The sequence below is a fragment of the Hyperolius riggenbachi genome, chromosome 11, assembly GCF_040937935.1.
Source record: "Hyperolius riggenbachi isolate aHypRig1 chromosome 11, aHypRig1.pri, whole genome shotgun sequence".
NCBI lineage: Eukaryota > Metazoa > Chordata > Amphibia > Anura > Hyperoliidae > Hyperolius > Hyperolius riggenbachi.
Window position 1 is genome coordinate 40,192,519 of NC_090656.1, and position 21,681 is coordinate 40,214,199.

General features: G+C 47.4%; 1 protein-coding gene across 3 annotated transcripts in view; it reads left to right on the forward strand.

Annotated features, from left to right (window-relative positions):
• The window catches only part of SLC7A10 (solute carrier family 7 member 10), a 336,986-nt gene that overhangs the window by 173,931 nt on the left and 141,374 nt on the right, over positions 1-21,681 (forward strand). The gene's annotated exons all lie outside the window — the stretch shown is intronic.

Below are 21,681 nucleotides of genomic sequence, written 5' to 3' on the forward strand. Positions count from 1 at the left end.
TAAACTTCCAGGCCTAAACAGGGATACAGAGTAGCAGAGTTCAGTAACAGTCCAAGGTCATACACGGGTAAACAGAGATATCGCAGTACAGGTGGGCTAGCCAGAAGAGAGGTCAACAACGTATCCAAGGTCAAACCAGGCAGCAAACAGTCGTAACGATAATCAAGGCAATAGGTTGGTTCAGGCAGCAGACAAGGGAGGTCCAGTAAATGAGCAGAGGTCAAAGTCCAGATAATCCAATAATAACAGCAGGTAAACAGAGCAACCAGCAAGCTAGAGCTATCACAGGCAACATGTAACTGTCACGGCAAGGTTTAAATACTGACAGCATCCAATCAGTGGCCGGCCACATGCACACAACAGCCAATCACACGCAGGCATTAATCCTGTTTAAGTGTCAGCTGACAGAGAGATCAGTTAACACAGGTGCCAATACATGCCAGCTGACTAACCAGTACTAACCAGCAAAACATCCTGACTGTGTGTCAGCTATAGCATATTGGTCAAGAGCATCGCCTCTGATGTGAGAGACCATGGTTCAATCCCAGCCAGCATTAGCATCCGTTATATTTATATTTATTACAAAAACCCCTGCCTAAGTGTCAGCTGACTTTCCTGTCAGCTGACACTACCTCTGTCGCCGCCTCAGACCATACTGCAGTCGAGAGGAGCAAGACATCCGCCCACCAGTATGTGCAGAGCGATCCCCAGTGCGCATGTCACCAGCGGAGGACAGCTGCCGACATGCGGAAGTGCCAGGACGCGACCCACTCTTGGCAGAGACAGCCACGTCGCTGGATCCCGGAGGTAAGTCCCTTACAACAACTGTATCAAACAATCCATTCTCTTCCTCACAGCAAAGCCACAGCCAGAGTTCAGGTCTCCAGGCATAAACTGCCAGCCATGCTGTTCGCAAATATTGAGAGATGAAGTTTTAAATCTGTATGACACCATTTACTCGCGGCATTCGTTCCAGATATACGAAAGAACAGAGGCACCAATAGGATAAAATTCGCTAAAAAGGTTTAAAAATGTTCAGGTGGCGGTGGTGGACCAGCCACACAAGAACAGACACAATGCTGTTGATTGAAGAAGCAATAATTTATTCACGTACTCCTAAACAAAACTGCAACGCGTTTCACTGGCACAATCCCGCTTCATCAGGCAATAAACAACCGGAGTATCACACTGAAAAATGACAGAAATGTAAAGCATATCAGAGTACTGTGTAGGCTTTGTTGTATATTTTTTTGGCATTCGTTCCAGGGTTATTTCAGACTTTGCTTCCCGATATACTGCTGTAAGCAGATCAGGAAATAGAAAAATACCTTTTTGCTTGTCTGAAAGCTTAACTCTGAATTTTTGAAAATTAGCAAATAAATTATAAATTGTCATGTTGATTCAAAGCTTCCTGCTTTAACCACTTACTGCACCTAGTGCAGTATATCTACGCCCTAGGGAACTTCATCCGAAGTCCCAGGGACGTAGATACTCTTATTCTGTTGCAGGCGGCCGCTGCTCGCTCCCACACGCGCTCCCAGTGGGTACTCGTGGCCACCCGTTAGAGGGGAGATGAATGAATGGGAACTATGTTTTCCCATTCATTCATTCAGTATACATGGTTCAATACTGTAATACTGTTGCTGCACACTGTAACTAAAGTAATAAATCCCAGTCCAGCTTTAAAATGTAGAAAGTGCGCCACCTCCTGTCATTTTGAGAAAACTGCAGGCTTATTATCTTACCAAATAAGCTAGTGATCCGTTTCGCCCTTGGTGCTTTGTAGGCAGGTTTTGCCAATGCAGAATAGTAGGTAAGTTTTTTTTACAAATGCTACACCTTAGTGATAAATAGCAGAATCACTATTTGTAGCTGTGTAAAAGCAAATGAGAGTCAAGGGAGATGAGGGAGGTTTTCCACTATCAGCGTTTTACGATCTGACTCCGATGGCTGGTGGATCACAGTGTTACATGAATGCAAATCATGCAGTAACATTTCCATAGCTGCAGTCATGGCCGGATTTGAGGCAAGGCCACAAAAGCCATGGCCTAGGGCACCAGGAGGCAAGGGGGCGGGCAGCCGCTGGCACACTCAGGCAATTAAATTGACAAATATGTAAATGGCGATGATCACAGACCCTGTATGCAGCAGGGAAGGAAATTACAGGATGGGGGGAGATCAGCACAAGGCAAAGGAAGTACAGGAACAAGGTGCGTGGTTGGTGGGGTTGGGAACAGTGAGCTTTGGGTGGTAAAATGTACAAATCCAGCCCTTACTGCAGTGCTAATGCAACATGATTTTACCCAATCTCAGACGGTACTGCTGCATTTTTCATGCATTTGCAATCATGTTTGCAGCAGTCGTTGCGCGTGCCACTGGTCAGATCATGCTGTAATCACGTGTTCGGTGGACTAGGAATCTCAATCACATTGCAGTTGTTTAGTGGAAAACGGCCCTTAGGTAGTGGCAGGAAATGGAACAAGAAGAAAATGAAACTGCGGAGGGCGTCCGTCTATTCAACATTCCAAATTATTATGCAAATTATATTTTTCTCTGATTTTCCTAAATAGTTGATGCAAGTGGCAGTCAGCACAATTTTTGAGTCATCAACCATTATAGTATAAGGCCCCGTTCACACTTGCGTTTCTGTGCCAAATGGACCGGATCCGGATCGGAACCGTACCTAATTTAAATGTTACTGAACAAACCTCCTAATGATAATGGTATATTTTTCAAAATTAAAAAAAAATTCTAATGCACTTCCAAATTGTTACACTCAACAAAGTTTCAAAATGTTCTATAGGTTGTAAAGAACTGAAAATGGCCATTTGTTCAATTTGCAGCATTAGAAGGTCATAGTTACATAGTTATTTTGGTTGAAAAAAGACATACGTCCATCGAGTTCAACCAGTATAAAGTACAACACCAGCCTGCTCCCTCACATATCCCTGTTGATCCAGAGAAAGGCGAAAAAACCCTTGCAAGGCATGGTCCAATTAGCCCCTAAAGGGAAAAATTCATTCCCGACTCCAGATGGCAATCAGATAAAATCCCTGGATCAACATCATTAGACATTGCCTAGTAATTGTAGCCATGGATGTCTTTCAACGCAAGGAAAGCATCTAAGCCCCCTTTAAATGCAGGTATAGAGTTTGCCATAACGACTTCCTGTGGCAATGCATTCCACATCTTAATCACTCTTACTGTAAAGAACCCTTTCCTAAATAAATGGCTAAAACGTTTTTCCTCCATGCGCAGATCATGTCCTCTTTAGTAAACCCATGTTGATGCTGAGAAATAAGATTATTTTCTACTATGAAGTCATGTATAGTCTCGCTTAGTAACCCCTCAAAAAGTTTGCCTACAACTGATGTTAAGCTTACAGGTCTATAATTTCCTGGATCTGATTTTTTGCCCTTCTTAAATAATGGGAAAACGTGGGCTGTACGCCAATCCACTGGGACTCTGCCAGTTGCAAGAGAGTCATAAAAGATAAGATAAAGGGGTTTATCTATAACTGAACTTAATTCCCTTAGGACCCGAGGATGCATGCCATCCGGGCCAGGTGCCTTGTCTATTTTTAATTTATTTAGTCTTGCCTTCACTTCTTCCTGCGTTAAGTATTTAATATTACAGTTAGAAGAGTGAGACTCTTCTGCCTCTGTAGTTTGCAACAGTGCTGTTTCTTTTGTGAAGACAGAAGCAAAGAAAGCATTTAATAACTCTGCCTTACCTTGGTCATCCACCATTGAGTTCCCACCCTCATCCTTTAGGAGTCCTGTCACGGACGATTGCGGGGACGCAGGCGCGTCCTGGAACCGCCCGTGAAGAAAAGAACGATCGCACTCGATTCCTGCATCGATTGCGCCTCAGATCAATAAAACCAAGATCTGATGTGCAGTATCCCTCTGCTTAGGAACAGCTGGGAAATCTGTCTTAGCTGAAATGACAGCCTGGGGGGAAGGTGTTAATTAGCTTGGACATATTCCCTGTGGAAGGCACAATTTCCCTTTTGGCTCTGGGAACCAGGTGACACTTAGCTGATCTCATGGAGATGTTAATTAACCAAAGGATGCCTAGGTGCAGCCAAGCAGGCTACGAATCCACGGGAGGTCTGGACACTCTGTTCTCTGCTAAAGATCAAAGGAAAGTCAGCTGTTAGCAGCTAGAACACAACCTCAGTCTCATGGCATAATCCATAACTTCCCAGATCTGTCATATTTCTGGGGTTCCTGAGATGGCAGCTTCACCGAACATGGGGGAAGTGTAGCATGAGCCCCGGTGCTGGTTCTGAGGAAGTTTCAGAACCTTCGGAGGTAAGGACTGCCAGCTAGGCAGTTTCAAAGTGCCCTGATGATACCACAGGGGTCCCACCCCTCATGTCTGGTATCAGGGCGCTGGGTAAATCGAGACAGACCTGAAAATGTTAATAAATCTGCCCTGACCTGTACGGTTCTGTGAGATAGAGCCCATATATGGGTAGATATGATTTCTAGCCCCAGTACAAGGGGAGGGCTCATCTCATCTTTGAAGGGGGTGTATGGCTCCCCGCCCTCACTCCCTCCTACTGAAGCAGGGGCATAAGAATGGCTGAGGACCCAAACTCAGTGTCCTCCACACTGAACCATCTTGCACTCATCAGATGCCAGCTTGAGGATATGCTGGCATCCACCTGGTCTGAACTCTGGACTTTGAAACCAAGAACTTTATGATTCTTCCCACAATAAGGACATCTTTCCAGGAACTAAGTATTTTTCTCCCTTCTTTTATTTTTCATACTGGCTATTACGGTTTTAATAGTTGTTGATTTTCATAATTGTCTGTATATATTAATTATTTATATTGCGTGAATAAACGACTTTCCCCAAGTCATTCACTGTTTCGCTACCCTGCTTATCAGCACACACAGAACTGATCCCGGGTCTCTGAAGATACGCTACTGTTTGTTTGTTGTTGGCTAGACAGAATATCGTGTGTTTAACCGTTTTATTCGCAGGATTAGTCAGTCAGTTAGTGGGCCCCACGGTCCCATAGTAACCGCGGTGGTGGCAGTTTACTCTGAACCAGTAGGTGACGTTGTAATTACCCGTGTCTCACAGGCTCCCTTCTGAGTTGTCTGCGGCTAATTCTTAACGGTTCCTGCGCATTGACTGCGACCAGAGTTCGCACGATCTGTGCGCTGGCACCGTTTAGAAGGCTAAGTGCGGTCAGCCACTGAGGGCTCTTGTGACAGTGTTAGGCAGCGGTTGGGACCTGTGTTGTGCTGAAAGTATCTGCGATAGCGCTAGCGCTATCGAGAAACGAACTAATTCGTTGGTGTAGCTGGAAGGCAATATATTTTTTATATATACAGAGAGACTGTGTAGCCAGTACCCCTCCCCAAAAGTTTTATTTTATTTGGCATGGAAATGTCCGGGAACTACAAGAAAATGTGCCTGGCGGACCTGCAAAATCTTTGCCAAGAGAGAGGCATTGATGTCGGCCGCAAGAAACAAGGGGACCTGGTAACGGAATTGTTTCAATGGGATACCCAGCAACTGCAGGAGCTGGATGTGTCTGCTGAGGTAGACGCTGACCCATCTGACTCAAGGCAAGGGGAACCAGAGACTGAGACTCCTGACCGTACAGAGGTTGTGCATCCTGAGGGCCCTGCATCAACAGTTACGCAGGAGAATGTCAGTGTGGACCCCAACCCCAAAGTTTCTGAAAATACTCGCCCGGAACTGGCCAGTACTGGACTGTCCAGGGGTGCTGACCCGGTAATGCAGCAGGCATTACAAAAGCTGATGGAGACTGACCTGGACAAGTACATGCAGTACATGGAAGCCCGCGAGGAGCGGGAACGCCAATCTGCAGAACGCAAGGCTGCTGCTGCTGCTGCAGAACGCCACGCGGAGAGGGATGTCGCTGAGCGGGAACGCCAACGACAGCATGAGCTAAACATGGCAAAAGTGCAACAGGCCAGCCGGAGTTCACCGCCCAGCCTCCCTGCTGAAGGAGCTGCAGCACCCGTAAGTGCAAAGTTTAAATTTGCTAATATTGAAAAAGACACAGACATTGACTTGTTTTTGCGGTCTTTTGAAAAAGCATGCCGTCAGTATCGTCTGTCCCAAGACCAGTGGGCCAGACATCTGACACCTTTGCTGCGCTACAAAGCGCTTGATGCCTTCGCAGAATTGCCTGCGGAGAACGATAATGATTATGCTGCTATAAAAGACGCTATCATTACTAAGTACCAGCTGATGCCAGAAGCCTATCGGAAAAAGTTCAGGGCCTGGCAGAAAAAGCCTTCTGATTCGTACCGAGATGTGGCCAGCAGCTTGCTCACCACACTCCGGCAGTGGACTCTAGGCCTCACCAAAGGGTCTTATGATGTCCTGGAGGACTTGATAGTCCTGGAACAATTTCTGAACATTTGCCCTGCTGATGTACGACAATTTGTGCTAGAACGCAAGCCGGCTTCAGCAACTGTCGCTGCAGACCTTGCTGAGACTTTTGCAACTACCCGGGTGGCTGATACCCGCAGAACTGCCCCATCCAGCTGGAGAGGAGGTCAGCCCAATACTCTGGCAGACTCTCCTGCCCCTGTGAGCCGTCCGCCACAGAGGCCACCCAGCGCAGCTGCTGCACCCAGGCCTGCAGCGCCTGGAGAGGTCACCTGTCACTACTGCCGCCAGCCCGGACACATGAAATTCGACTGTCCGGAGCGGAGACAGACACCACCAGCACCTGGATCATCTGCATCACCTGTACCTCACCCACAGCAGAGGCAACCCGCCAGCGAACCACAGCCGGGATCATCAGATTTTGTCCTGTTTGCACGCGGACAGGAAATCCGCGACCGAACCGACCAGCAGCAACTTGTTAGAGTGAACGGCAAAGTTGTCACCGGATTTCGAGACACCGGAGCTGACATCACGTTAGTTCACTCACATCTTGTGCCAAAGGAGAGCATCAGCTCCAGCCGATCCCTTGCCCTTACTGGAGTAGAGGGCACCCTTTTCCACATAGCCCACGCAAAAGTGAAGCTGGATTGGGGAGTGGGAGGAGTCCAAGAACGGGTTGTTGGGGTTATGAAGGATCTCCCAGTCCCTGTGTTGCTAGGGACTGATTTGGGCAAGCTTGTGTCCTACTATGAACCTGCCACGACCGCCTTGTCGCTCACGGAAGGAGACGGACTCTCCACCCACCACCAGGTACTTTATACACTTGGGGGAGCACCAGGGGGAGGTGGGTTGAATGTGCCCAGTTCAAGGGTACCAGGTTCAATAGTGCCTGCTTCAAAGGCACCTGAGTTTGATGTACAGACTGTCTGTTGTGATGATGCTGTAGCTGTACCCGAGTTTACTGTACAACCTATCTGTAATGAAAAAATGTCTATACCTGTCAATGTCATTACTGCATGCAATGATGATTTGAGTAATGTCCGTCTGTGCCATTCTGACAGTGTACCTGTGCTAGCAGTACCGCGCAGCTGCACTGCTCAGAACCCGAGCTCAGAACAGGTGGAGGGGGTTCCGGCCTCCTCCCCCTCCTCTGACCGCAGGGATGAGACCTTTCAGCCGCTGGCCTTGTGTGACATGAGCCAGTTGGCTGAAACTGACAGCGCCATATTCTCAGCCGCACTACAAAGTGACCCAAGCCTGGAGGTGCTCAGGCAGCAAGCCGCTGAGCCCCTCGCAGACGGGGCCGCTTTCAAGGTGTACTGGGAAGGTGGGAGACTGTACAGTGAGTCTGTACAGCCCCCTACAGGTAGATCCCACGCAGATACCAAGTGGCTTGTGGTCCCGAGTGCGTTCAGGGGACATGTGCTGAAATCCGCACATGGTAATCCTCTGACAGGGCACTCGGGTGTCCGCAAGACACTCGCCGGTATTCGGAACCAGTTTTATTGGCCCCGGATGAACAGGGATGTAGCAAACTACTGCAGGGCATGTGCCGTCTGTCAGGAGCTGGGAAGGTCCAGGGATTCCCGCGGGGTTCCCTTAGGTCCACAGCCACTCAGCAGGGGAACCCTGCGTGGGCTGGCTGTTGACCTAACCAACCCACTGCCCGTTGTCAGCAGTCCCGGCAGACACCACGTCCGACTGCAGTGGCGCAAACGCCCTGTCCAGAACGGTCCAGGTTGGGTCAACCCTGAGGGTAGCAGACCGCGACCGGTCCAGGGGAACCGAGCCACAGGCTCCAATAGGTTTTCCCGCCGTACCGGCAACTCGAGGCCTGTCAGCCAGGTTAGCGGCGCCGCCACACATCTTGCGGATGAGTGGCTAAGCCACGGACAAGGGGGAGGGCTGTCACGGACAATTGCGGGGACGCAGGCGCGTCCTGGAACCGCCCGTGAAGAAAAGAACGATCGCACTCGATTCCTGCATCGATTGCGCCTCAGATCAATAAAACCAAGATCTGATGTGCAGTATCCCTCTGCTTAGGAACAGCTGGGAAATCTGTCTTAGCTGAAATGACAGCCTGGGGGGAAGGTGTTAATTAGCTTGGACATATTCCCTGTGGAAGGCACAATTTCCCTTTTGGCTCTGGGAACCAGGTGACACTTAGCTGATCTCATGGAGATGTTAATTAACCAAAGGATGCCTAGGTGCAGCCAAGCAGGCTACGAATCCACGGGAGGTCTGGACACTCTGTTCTCTGCTAAAGATCAAAGGAAAGTCAGCTGTTAGCAGCTAGAACACAACCTCAGTCTCATGGCATAATCCATAACTTCCCAGATCTGTCATATTTCTGGGGTTCCTGAGATGGCAGCTTCACCGAACATGGGGGAAGTGTAGCATGAGCCCCGGTGCTGGTTCTGAGGAAATTTCAGAACCTTCGGAGGTAAGGACTGCCAGCTAGGCAGTTTCAAAGTGCCCTGATGATACCACAGGGGTCCCACCCCTCATGTCTGGTATCAGGGCGCTGGGTAAATCGAGACAGACCTGAAAATGTTAATAAATCTGCCCTGACCTGTACGGTTCTGTGAGATAGAGCCCATATATGGGTAGATATGATTTCTAGCCCCAGTACAAGGGGAGGGCTCATCTCATCTTTGAAGGGGGTGTATGGCTCCCCGCCCTCACTCCCTCCTACTGAAGCAGGGGCATAAGAATGGCTGAGGACCCAAACTCAGTGTCCTCCACACTGAACCATCTTGCACTCATCAGATGCCAGCTTGAGGATATGCTGGCATCCACCTGGTCTGAACTCTGAACTCTGGACTTTGAAACCAAGAACTTTATGATTCTTCCCACAATAAGGACATCTTTCCAGGAACTAAGTATTTTTCTCCCTTCTTTTATTTTTCATACTGGCTATTACGGTTTTAATAGTTGTTGATTTTCATAATTGTCTGTATATATTAATTATTTATATTGCGTGAATAAACGACTTTCCCCAAGTCATTCACTGTTTCGCTACCCTGCTTATCAGCACACACAGAACTGATCCCGGGTCTCTGAAGATACGCTACTGTTTGTTTGTTGTTGGCTAGACAGAATATCGTGTGTTTAACCGTTTTATTCGCAGGATTAGTCAGTCAGTTAGTGGGCCCCACGGTCCCATAGTAACCGCAGTGGTGGCAGTTTACTCTGAACCAGTAGGTGACGTTGTAATTACCCGTGTCTCACAGGCTCCCTTCTGAGTTGTCTGCGGCTAATTCTTAACGGTTCCTGCGCATTGACTGCGACCAGAGTTCGCACGATCTGTGCGCTGGCACCGTTTAGAAGGCTAAGTGCGGTCAGCCACTGAGGGCTCTTGTGACAAGTCCTATACAGTCAACCTTTCTTTTTTTAGAGTTAATGTACTTGTAAAACTTTTTTGGGTTAGATTTGATATCCCTAGCGATTTGTTTTTCAGCTTCAATCTTTGTCAGTCTAATTTCTTTTTTACAATTTTTATTGCACTCCTTATAATTGCTTAGTGCAGCCTCGGCCCCCTCCTGTTTTAAGACCTTATAGGCATTCTTTTTCCTCTTCATTTTATCTTAAACCTTTCTATTCATCCATAGAGGCCTTTTTTTATTCCTAGATATTTTGTTTCCATATGGGATATACATACTACAATATTGTGAGGCTTTCCCGTGATGGCAGGGCAGAGTGCGGAGGGACAGCCGCCTCCTCTCAGCATGAGGCGGCTGCCTCCATCCAGGGCTGTGCGGAGCGCGGAGGAACCGCCGCGTTGGACGCGGCGATTAGCGCGCATAGGCCCCTTGCTGGGACACCGCAGAGCGGTGCTGGTGCAGCTGGGACTCGTAGTCCCCCTGGTTTTAGAGTGACGCGTGCGTGCGCACTAAGGCAGGGCTTATGTGGTAGCCAGAGGTAGTCAGCTGACCAGGCTGGTCAGCTGACACTGGCTCCACACCTCATTGGTCCAGCACTTAGGGGAGGCACTGGGCAGCCTCAGAGTATATATACTGGAGCCTGGTCATTCCCCTGGTGTCTGGCGTTGCAAACACATACGTGGGAGCACTCAGACCTGTAGTCAGATCCGTTAGTGTGCCGGGACCAGCTGGAGCTGTAATCCTACACTAAGCTAGATTCTGTTGATAGCTTAAAGTACTAGTTTGATTGTGATCATCTGTTATGACTTTTTGCCTGCCTGACTATCCTTCTGAATCCTGATCTTGTACCTCGATATTTCTGATACTCTGTTGCCGAACCCCGGCTCGTCCTCAGACTCTGTTTCTGCCTCCTGATCTTGTACCTCGATATTTCTGATACCCAGTTGCCGTACCCTGCCTGTACCTTAGACTCCGCCTCTGCCTACTGTATCTGTACTTTATCTGTCCGTGTGTTTACGACCTGGCTTGTCCGACCTCGAGAGCCGACCTTACCCTTGGAGGCGGTTCCCAGTCCTGTTAGTGACACTTCCTCCTGAGTGTCACTTTCAGACTATCCTTCCTACTGTCAGCCTGACTCCTCCCGCCTTGGAAAGTCAGGTCTTCGAAAGGAAGCCGTGCAGTACTCCTTACTGCACTGAGGCCCAGTCCTCTAAGTGTTACTGTTACACCAAACACTACACTCTACTCAGGTGAACAGAGGTTAGCTGGTATATCGGATTATCGGTGATACTGCAGATCACTTATAATCGGGTATACATCTGCATTCCCAGTGATACTGCAGATCACCGGTAATCAGATCCTCTCTGTGCTTCACCGTTCGTTACAAATATTGATTGAGTATAAGTTTAAAAGCTTGCCATTTCCCTTCAGTGTCCTCCCCTTGTAGTACATTATCCCAGTTCACCAAACTTAGTGCCTGCCTAATTTGATTGAACTTTGCTTTTCTAAAATTCATAGTTTTAGTGGTCCCGCTGCCCCGTGGCCTATCAGTCACCAGATCAAACGTTATGATGTTGTGATCACTATTTTCCAAATGTTCTTGAACCTGCACATTTGATACATTATCTGGTCTATTAGAAATGATCAGATCCAGTAACGCATTCCCCCTAGTTGGTTCAGTTACCATTTGAGTCAAGTAATTGTCCTGTAGTGCTGCCAGAAATCTGCTGCTTTTACCAGAATGGTCATATTGACTGAAATCAAAATTATCAAAAGTTATTTCAATCAAACACATCTTAACAGGTCAAGTTACATATTAGCAGCTTCATAATTCTTGCATCCATTTACCTTGTGAGTTTTTGGGGAGTTTCTGCTTGAACTTCTTTGCAGGATGTCAGAATAGCCCCCCAGAGCTGTTTTTTGGATGTCAACTGCCTCCCACCCCTATAGATCTTTTTGCTTCAGGATGCTACAGAAAAAGTATTTGTGCCTTGTTGTTTTTGTTCTCCATAGTGTTGGTGTCCGCACTTCCTGTCTGTACAGGAAGTGACTGGTATTCTCACAGTTGAGGCAGCAGTAAATATCCCAAAAAACTTTTAAAGCTTTACAACACTGTAATAAAATATATTTTTTCCCCCTGAAATTGGGCTCTCCTGCTATGAGAAGGCAGATTGGGGGGACTTTTGTCACTGTAGAGAATGGGGGTGGTGGGCCATGTCCGGCGTCTGGGGCAAAGCTGAACTTTCTCCCTGCAGTCGGGTCGGATTCTGATTTTTGCAGTGGGCGTCTGGAAATACAGGGCAGCTTCCATACCATATAAATGTGAGCTGAGTTAGGAGAACTTTTTTTAAGGTCTCCAGTCTTGAGGACCAGAAGTTAACACCCCCCTAGTGACCAGGCCATTTTTTTCCAATTCAGCACTTCACAACTAACTAACATTTTATCGCTTGGTCATACAAGTTAGCACCCAAATGAATTGTTCCCCCTTTTCTTCTCACAAATAGAGCTTTCTTTTGGTGCTATTTGATTGCTGCTATCTTTTTTTTTTTAAATGTTTTATTAATAAAGACTGATATTATTTTAAGCAAAAAAACCCTATTTTTCTTTTATTCCCCCCCCACACACACACCTAAATTGGCCCTAGACTAAGATATATACACTACACTATAAATAAATAGACATATGCCTATGATACGGATTAGATTGTGAGCCCCTCTAAGGGACAGTTAAGTGGCGAGGCTATACAATAACTTGCAGCACTGCATGTTGTCAGTGCTATATAAATAGTTAAATACATATTTCTCAAAAAAAAACAGCCTGCCTGCTCTGATCGCTGGCTGGCAGGCTCATTGCAGGGGCCCACTTTGTTTACTGACGGGAGCTCACGCTTGTGTGAGCGCAAGCTCCTGTCAAATCTCGCCGCTCGCAAGATGACGCCATATAGCACTGCTGAGAGAGCCGCTCTCCTTCCACCATCCTGCGTTAGGCAGACGGGAGGCGGTTAAATTTAGTTATTCCATTTCCACTTGCTTTTTTGAATTGCTGCATGTTCTCTGGGTGTTTTGTTGTCTTAACCCGCACCAATTCTAACGTTTTTGCCACCCAGTGCTAGGTGGATCAAGAAAGATGGAGGTGCTGGAGAAGAAGAACCCTGAAGATCTGTAAAATAGACCACATAGAGAATAGATAAAATACTGCAGCTCTCTAGGTTATGGAGCCCAGTTTAATCTTTTATTGTAAATATGCCACCCCCCCCAGTGTAGGCAGAGCCGGCGCTACCATAGAGACAAAGGAGGCAATTGCCAGGGCCCCAGAGCCTGTAGGGGTCCCCAGTGGCTACAAGAGGAAAAAAAAATTCAAAGCGACCTTATAGTTTTTGAGAAAATCGATTTTAAAGTTTCAAAGGAAAAAAAATACACATTTAAAAACACGCCGACTTTAACGGTTAATAGGAAATCCACCTTAAATACTAGAAACTCTAAATTTGCAGGATATGTTAAGGAGATCATTGGGAATAGGAGAAAAAAACTATTTTACAAAAAGACCTTATTATTTTTGAGAAAATCGATTTTAAAGTTTAAAAGGAAAAAAGTATACTTTTAAATGTGGTAAATGTCACTTTTAGTAGCAAACCTAACGGTAGTGTAATTTTACATGTATCAAAAGAAAGAGCAATACATTTCCTGACTGGGTTTCCAGGGGGTCCATACGCAGCCACAGCGCTTTGGCCAGGGATCGCTATACAGCCGCAATATGGCTATATGAAGATCCCTGGCATTTTTTCCTATTTTCCCAATTTTTTTATTTATGTTTAAAATGTGGGAATTTTTTTTTTAATTATGTGGGGTCCGGGTTCCCCCTCCTGAAACTTTTTAACCCCTTGTCCCCCATGCAGGCTGGGGTAGCCAGAATGTGGAGCTTCGCCTGATTGGGGCTTCACACCCTGACTATACCAGCTGCAAAAAAGGTCCCTTAATGACGATTTTTGTTCCGGGGTATCTGTTGGGGGGCCCCAAGGTTTATTTTGCCCTGGGGCCCCATTGTTGCGTAAACCAGCCCTGAGTGTAGGTGGCCAATGGCCATATGGGATTTGTTTAGAACATAGACAGCACTATAAATTTTGCCTCATATTTTCCCTGCCTCCTTCTAGGCACACGTTAATGGAGGAAACCCCCTTGTCTTTATTATTGGGACGAGGGTCTAGGGAGGTGTGTTTTGCAAGGAGGTGTGTTTGTTTGTGAGACGCAAAATCCTCCCCAATCTGCACAGTATTACTCAATGGTAAAAACCATAGGGCTTGTTACTGCCTGAGGGCGGAAACCCATGTATAGAGGCTTTGTCTTCCTGCCCAGTGCCCAGTGCAGTGATTAAAGGTTAAGGGCTAGTTCACACTGCAGGACTTTCTGCATGTTGCTGATCAGCAGAGCACGCCACTAGGACAATATTATGTAACTAGCCGTCCCGCGTCGTAGCATACGCCGCATCTTCTATCTATCTAATAGAGTACGTGCCTCAACCTTGAAGCAAGAAGAATAAAGGTGGGTACACACATCAGATAAAAGTCTTTGGAAAAATGAAAGATCACAGACCAATTTTACCCCCTTCCATGTAGTATCAGAGCCACACCTACACAGTCTATTCTATTGAGCTGCACTCCCCATTAGATAGAAATTAGATAGAAATATTTGCAAGATGCTGCACACAAAGTTGCTGTACACATTCAAAAGATCATTATCTGCAAAAGATCCGTTCCTGCAAAAGATCAGTACCTACAAAATACATTCATAGTCTATATTTCCATGCGGATTATTGTGGACATTTTTCCGCATAAGGGCATAAGCATCCGCATACAATGAATTTTCGATGCTGGTCGAAAACACAAATATTTCTGAAGATTTTCATGAAAATTCGCCAAAAAACGAAAACAGGAGGCGAAAATTCGCAAGCAACACTGCTACATGCTAAATTAGCACTATCCAGGAGCGCCACAGGGAGGATTCCCAATGCCCCCTTTTTATACAACCGAAGGGACCGCGGGAACCACAGCGGCACCCCGGAGGGGGAGGCTAGGTGCTGCAGGCGACCCCCCCCAAGCGTGGCCAGCGCCAGGGAGAGCCGTCTGCACCCACCTCCCAATATTAAAAACAGGCACTTACCTTAACGTCCATTGCGTTCTGCTACATGCGCATTAATTTTCTCATGGAAAGCATTTTTTGCAGTTTGTATCCTTTGGAGGCAGGTGGTGGATGGCTTGCTCCGGTGGTGTGAGCCCTGGAGTGAGTTGTCTGCACCTGTCCTCCCCCCCCCCCCCCCTCTGGAGTGCTGTATGTGAGCCAGCCCTGAGCTCTAAAGCTCGGGGTGACCCATGCTTCACTCCTTTCTCATGTGGTGCCCCCAAGTTAATGCGCATGTAGCAGAACGCAATGGACGTTAAGGTAAGTGCCTGTTTTTAATATTGGGAGGTGGGTGTGGACGGCTCTCCCCGACGCTGGCCACGCTTGGGGGGGGGGGGGGTCGCCTGCGCCTCCCCCTCCGGGGTGTCGCTGTGGTTCCCAGGCAGTGAGAGAGCCTGGGACCCTGTGGTCCCCCCGGTTGTATAAAAGGGGGGCATTGGGAATCCTCCCCGTGGCGCTCCTGGATAGTGCTAATGTAGCATGTAGCAGTGTTGCTTGCGAATTTTCGCCTCGAAAATCCCGTCTTCGTTTTTTGGCGAATTTTCACGAAAATCTTCAGAAATATTTGCGTTTTCGACCAGCATCGAAAATTCATTGTATGCGGATGCTTATGCCCTTATGCGGAAAAATGTCCACAATAATCCGCATGGAAATTCAATCTATGCGGACGTTTATACAGAAAAATGCCCGCAATAATGCGCAAGAAACTTCTCTGAATGCGGGCGCTAATGCCCTTATGTGGAAAATGTCCGCAATCATACGCAAGTAATGCGAAAATGACTGGCCTTAGGCGAAAATTAACGTGAAAAAATTAGATGGAAAATTTGCCTGTCAAAACGAAATTAGGCGAAAATTCGGTAAAAATTTATCGAAACAAATTTTTGCATTTTCGCTCATCACTGGCATGTAGCAGGGCGACCGCTTTGCAGTATTGGTTTTTTGACCCTGCATAGTTTGGCATGCAAAAGCAAATGCATATTTGCATGAGCATTGCCTCATGAATAGCCAATTAGGCCAGATTTGCAAAGCCAGACTTGCTAGGGTAGGCCTCTTTTCCACTCCTGCCTGGTAACAGCTTGCTGCTGCCTGGAAACTGCTTCTTGCTGCCTGGTATCTGCTCGCTGCTGCCTGGTAACTGCTTGCTGCTGCCTGGTAACTGCTTGCTGCTGCCTGGTAACTGCTTGCTGAGCACACAGCTCAACAGTCCGTGGAAAAGAAGCCTAAAACTTGGTGATTGAGCACGCATACATTTTCTCATGCAAAGTACTTCTTCTTCTTGCTCGAAGGTTGAGGCACTTACTCTATTATATATATAGATGGAGGAATTTTTACTGCAGCGATTTGATTTTGCCCAAAGCACAAATGTGCCACATGCAGTATTTCTTGAGCGATGATTTCCTTTTAAGTCCAGGAACTCAAAATTGCTATAAAATCACTTGGTTGAAATGTGAAAAATCACTGAGCGATTTTGTAGTGTGAACTAAACCTAAGTGAGGATGTGAAGGAGAATGTTTTTAAAATAATTTTTATTTTGAGTCACACTTTTTGCCCATGGCCTATGCATTCTTGAACAGCATTTCTTAATAAAAGATTAGTCACATGCAGTGGCGTAGCTAAGGAACTGTGGGCCCCGATGCAAGTTTTACATTGGGGCCCCCCAAGCACTCTATACATAACAAATGATACGGCACACCAAAACCTGCCAATGGCAACTACAGTGTCAGAGGTGCAAGGAGGGGATGGGGAACACTTTGTTAATGATTACCACTATTTAAAGTATCTATAGAAGTGATTATTATGAGCACAGGACCAATAGAGAGCTAATACTGTAGTTAAGGGAGGGCCCTTTGGGGCCCCTCTGGCCCAAGGGCCCCGATGCGGTCGCTACCTCTGCACCCCCTATTGCTACGCCCCTGGTCACATGGCTGTTGGAGATAGAACTGCATGTACTTTATATAGTACTGAGTATTAACACCACTAGACCAGTAGATGGCACTGTAGCAAATACTTATGTGTGTCTGTCTGAAAAACTTGTTTTCTTTATCTCTTCCTCTCTCTTCACAAATGGGATGTCTGCTGCTGTTACAGTTTACTGAAATGCTCTGTATGCTTGCAACTTTATCCAGCTAAGTAAACCAAGTTCTGCCTCATCACACGCTGCTAGTGCCTCCTCTAATACATAACCAACAATGGCAATGGATAATAAAACATGTTTATGCTGAGTTTTCCCTATTCATTTCAGTGGAGTTGGTTAGCAGCAGACTACCCATATCAGGGCCGGTTCAAGTAACAATTGGGCCCTAGGGAAAAATTAGCCTGGGCCCCCCCCAACAGACACCCCCCAAACCAAAAAGCATCATTAGAGGCCCTTTGTTGCAGCCAAATTTCCCTCCTGGGCCCCTGAGCTGGCTGCTGACCCTCCCCCAATAACCTCCCAACTTAACAGACTCTGCAGAGTCCCTGGCGAGCAACAGTTAAGATGGGGAGGGACAACTTTGGCGCCCCTACAGGCTCTGGGGCAATTGCCCATTTTTTCCTATGGTAGCTCCGGCCCTGACCCAAATATACCTTTCAGATAAAAATTAACAATCGTCCCGCCGATAATCATTGTACAATAGTTTGCAAAAGACCTCCAATGATAGTGACCCCAGATATTTGTCTCTCAATCTTTCAGTTTCATCTCGGTAAGTTTCAAATTCACTTACCTGGGGGCTTTCCCAAGCCTCCCGCAGCCGTCCTGTGCCCGCGCCGGTCCTTCGGTCTCCCTCCGCGGCTAAGTTTCGTTTTCGGATGACTGCCAGTCGTCCTCGGGCAAAGCGTCCTCTTCTTCCGCATTCCCCGTCGTAAAGAGCCGTAAAGCACGTCCGCATGACGCAAGACGCGTCATGCGGACGCGCTTTATGGCTCTTTACGACGGGGAATGCGGAAGAAGAGGACGCTTTGCCCGAGAACGACTGGCAGTCGTCCGAAAACGGAACTTAGCCGCGGAGGGAGACCGGAGGGCACCGAAGGACCGCCGCGGGCACAGGACGGCTGCAGGAGGCTCGGGAAAGCCCCCAGGTAAGTGAATTTTTTTTTCCCCACCAGTTAAGGTTCCCTTTAAAGTGAACCAGAGGTGAGAGGGATATGGAGGCTGCCATATTTATTTCCCTTTAAACAATACCAGTTGCCTGGTTGTCCTGCTGATCTCTTTGGCTGCAGTGGTGTCTGAATCACAGCCTCGAAACAAGCCCTGCTTGTTCAGGGTATTCGGCTAAAAGCATTAGAGGCAGAAGATAGGCAGGACAACCAAGCAACCTGCATTGTTTAAAGCGGACATGAACTCAGAACTTCCTCTCTGTTCTAAAAGATACGCAGCAACATAATAACCTTTAACCTCCCTGGCGGTGCATTTCTGTCTGGAATTAGGAGTCAAAAGTGGTACATTGTTTTGTAGAATTTTCAGCCTCCAATTCTTAAGTCATAATTTACCAAAATATAACAGAATAAAAGCCTGGTAGACATTCTGCATATAAATAAAAGACTAGAACACACAAATTTATGAAGACACTTAAAAAGAAGAAACTGTAAAAATAAGAGAGTATTCAAAATCAGGGCAGAGGTCAGTGTAGGCGGCAGGTAGAAAGTAGTCAAAATCAGGGCAAAAATCGGTAACAGTAAAGCTGCCCATACACAGGCCGCCGTTTCGACAGCAGATTCGATCACTAAGATCGAATCTGCTGCCAATCGTTCGTGCTACACGCCGAATTTCGATCCATTTCGTCCGATCCCGTCGATCGCTCCGTGCGGAAAATTACCGTCGATCGCCCGCGAGTAGGGAGCGCATCGCTAGCGGCGTTCGAGTGCCCGACGGCCGACGCAATAGAGCGGCAATACATTACCTACTCTGCCGGCATGACTGCCCCCGGTCACCGCTGCTCCGTTTCCGATCTGGTCTCCGGCATGCTTCAGTTCCTCCTGCCCGGCAGGAAGTTCAAACAGTAGAGGGCGCTCTACTGTTTAAACTTCCTGCCGGGCAGGAAGAAGTGAAGAATGCCGGACCTGGAGACCAGAGCAGAGACAGAGCAGCCATAACCGGGGGCAGTCGTGCCGGCGGGGCAGGTAATGTATGCGGGCATGGGGGGGGGGGGAGCGGCAGCAGCACCACCACCACCACCACAACAGATTGTGAACGGTTTCAGGCTGAAATCGGTTCACAATCTGTTTGCAGTAAAGGCAGCCATACGATCCCTCTCGAATCAGATTCAATCAGAGAGGGATCTATCTGTTGGTCGAATCTGATGGCAAATCGACCAGTGTATGGCTACCTTAAGGCAGAAGCACTTAGCTCAGAAGCAATTGGGAACCAAATGGCTATATTATTACCATCCTGTGCTTACAAATAAGCTTTTCTGCCATCTCTGCCATGGCAGTCAGGTGACACAGGGGAGAGATCAAATTACTGTTATTGTGATTAGACACAAATGAGGCTAAACTCTCTCTCTATATACAGTGGCTTGCAAAAGTATTCGGCCCCCTTGAAGTTTTCCACATTTTGTCACATTACTTCCACAAACCTGGATCAATTTTATTGGAATTCCACATGAAAGATCAATACAAAGTGGTGTACACATGAGAAGTGGAACGAAAATCATACATGAGTCCAAACATTTTTTACAAATCAATAACTGCAAAGTGGGGCGTGCATAATTATTCAGCCCCCTTTGATCTGAGTGCAGTCAGTTGCCCATAGACATTGCCTGATAAATGCTAATGACTAAATAGAGTGCACCTGTGTGTAATCTAATGTCAGTACAAATACAGCTGCTCTGTGACGGCCTCAGAGGTTGTCCAAGAGAATATTGGGAGCAACAACACCGTGAAGTCCAAAGAACACACAAGACAGGTCAGGGAAAAAGTTATTGAGAAATGTAAAGCAGGCTTAGGCTACAAAAAGATTTCCAAAGCTTTGAACATCCCACAGAGCACTGTTCAAGCGATCATTCAGAAATGGAAGGAGTATGGCACAACTGCAAACCTACCAAGACAAGGCCATCCACCTAAACTCACAGGCCGAACAAGGAGAGAAATGCAATCAAGAGGCCCATGGTGACTCTGGACGAGCTGCAGAGATCTACAGCTCAGGTGGGGGAATCTGTCCATAGGTGTAACAATTGTGGAACTTTCTCCGTGATCAGCGCACAACGCGTGCGCTGACACGGCGGAAATCCTCCACAAGCGTGTAATTGCAGGAACCCAGCAAAAGGTGCTACGCGCCCGTAGAGGGAAATTCCTGTCGGCAGATGGCGCTGAGGAGTGCAGAGGAACCAATCCTCTGTACCTCCACAAATGCCAGACAGGAATTGTACGAAGCGCAGAACGCAATCGCAAGGGAAGCGATTGCGAATGAGAACGAGCAAAGGGGCAGGTTGTATGTGTGTGCGCCAATCTAGTCGCCACCCCGCGACAGCGCACACACAACAGCAGATACGAAACAGAAACGCAACCGCAAGAAAGGCGATTGCCAAAAGTGACACAAACAGATCAGAACAGAATACGAGGATAGCAAAGGCACAGCAAATCATACAATAAGGAGATACGGAAAATAACAAACGCTAACTGAACGCGAACACCGCACTCATTCGCAACAGTGCACGCGTTCATGCGCGGTCTCCAAGTGATAAGCACAATAGAGACAAGCACGCCTAACTAACCATCGACAGACAAACATGTAACAGAGGACGCGAGCGCTTGCTTAACGGTTACCTCACCGAGCCTCCAGCAAGCGTTCGCAGATGACAAGACAGACACATGAAAACAAGGACAAGCGAGAGATAGGATCCACAGCACTAGCGAAAGTGGCTAGCGCGATCCAGGAAGACAGAACTGAAGGATCCACAGCACTAGCGCAAGATGCTAGTGCGATCCAGGTACAGAGTAGCAGAACAGAAGGATCCACAGCACTAGCACTAGGCGAGTGCGATCCAGGCAGACAGAGTAACAGAACAGAAGGATGCACAGCACTAGTGAAAGTGGCTAGCGTGATCCAGGTACAGAGTAGCAGAACAGAAGGATCCACAGCACTAGCGGAAAGTGGCCAGCGCGATCCAAGGAGACAGAACAGAAGAATCCACAGCGCTAGCGCAAGATGCTAGTGCGATCCAAGTGAGACAGATCAGAAGAGATAGCTGGTAGCAACCGCTGCACCAGCTATACTCCAAGAACAGAGATCAGAACCATTTCCTGTCGACCACCGCTGGGACAGGACAATTGCAACAGAACAAACAAACAGATAAGCAATCCTAACTGCACTAAGGAAACCTGCCTAGTGCAGTTTTCCAGGAATTACTCTAAGCTGATCTTCAAACAGAGAGTAAGGCTGACACTCCTCCAGGAGTGTTACACAGGACTAAATCCTTATGACCAGCCCAGCATTGTGGGAAACACATTGTACTTATAGTACACGCCTCCAATGTATGTGGCCAGGCAATTTGCATGACAACGTATGCAAATTCCTCAGCAAGCACAAGCTGCAAAACTGACAGAAGCTCTTCTTTCCAGAGTCCTGCAGCATGCAAACCTAAACAATGGTCAAAAAGCTGCCTGCCTGCACAGGCAGCTGAGCAGATCATTACAATAGGACAACTATTAGTCGTGCACTGTACACAGTTGGCCTTTATGGAAGAGTGGCAAAAAGAAAGCCATTGTTAACAGAAAAGCATAAGAAGTCCCGTTTGCAGTTTGCCACAAGCCATGTGG